The following is a 1,081-nucleotide window of genomic DNA, read 5'->3' as shown; positions in this document are numbered from 1 at the left end:
GATTTCCATGAACAAGGAGCCCAGTCACCATTGTGTTCCCATAAGTATTTCATCATTTTGTTCTACATTTATTCCAAGAAATTAGCATCCCATTCCTGAACAGCTATTTACTTGGATTTGAAAGAATAAATAAACTTTACTGCAGGTCCACGATTCTGTGAGAAGCATACGGTTCACTTCAGCAGGGTAAGTTAAACCCATGTCATCTAGTTCCGAACTCACAGTCAAAGTTAAACCCAAATCATCAGACTTCAAAAAAGCTGCACTGAATTCTCTCTCCATTTCTTTTCTTATAAATTAGATTCTTTGAGTCTCTATTAACTTAGAATTATGATACAATATTATCCATGCACCTGAAGACAGGGACTCCATGATACATGAGTCCTGTAGCTCAGTGGTTAGAGCACTCGCTTTGCAAGCGAGAGACCTGGGTTCGATTCCCGGCAGGGTGAAACCTTGGGCAAGTTTCCTTATTCCACACGCCTGCTAATAATCCATCAACAAAAAAAAAATTGTTCATTTCAATCCATGACTGTTTGTGGGACACTACTGTGCGCAATTGGCTGCCGCATTTCGGCTAAAAAATATACAGTGAATTCACTTTACAGTCTATTCTGTGAAGCGCTTTGAGACATTGAGAAGACATGAAAATTGCTATATCAAATGGAATGATTATTATTATATATTGTATAATCCCCATAAGATGAACATTATTGCATGTATAAGTGACTATTACAAGCGTGTATAGAGGCAGGTGGAGGACGGAAACTTGCCCAACGTTTCGTCCTGCTGGGAATCAAACCCAGGTCTCTCGCTTGCGAGGCGAGTGCTCTAACCACTGAGCTACCACAGGACTCCACAGTACTTTGCTTAATCACTGCATATTGGAAGTAAAATAGCTGGCAACCATACTCCATGAAGCCTGGTTGAGGCCAAAACATTCGACTTAATTTAACGAAAGTAAAATGATTTCGCTCAGCACAGATGAGGCAACAGTAAATAAGTCAAGCAAAATGCTGAGTTTCAGTTGAGTTTGATTCCCACAGAAGTTGTGATGAAGCTGTACACAGGTCTATATACT

The 1,081-nt window shown here is 40.0% G+C and overlaps 1 non-coding gene across 1 annotated transcript; it reads left to right on the top strand.

Moving 5' to 3' along the window:
• The first annotated feature begins 380 nt into the window (after nucleotides 1-380).
• On the top strand, nucleotides 381-452 carry trnaa-ugc. Its single transcript has one exon. It is a non-coding gene; the product is annotated as a tRNA-Ala (tRNA).
• Nucleotides 453-1,081: the final 629 nt, after the last annotated feature.

The sequence above is a fragment of the Callorhinchus milii genome, unplaced genomic scaffold, assembly GCF_018977255.1.
Source record: "Callorhinchus milii isolate IMCB2004 unplaced genomic scaffold, IMCB_Cmil_1.0 Scaffold1, whole genome shotgun sequence".
Taxonomy (NCBI): Eukaryota; Metazoa; Chordata; class Chondrichthyes; order Chimaeriformes; family Callorhinchidae; genus Callorhinchus; species Callorhinchus milii.
Note: the sequence above shows the minus strand (reverse complement) of the source record. Positions and strands in the feature narration are given on the sequence as shown.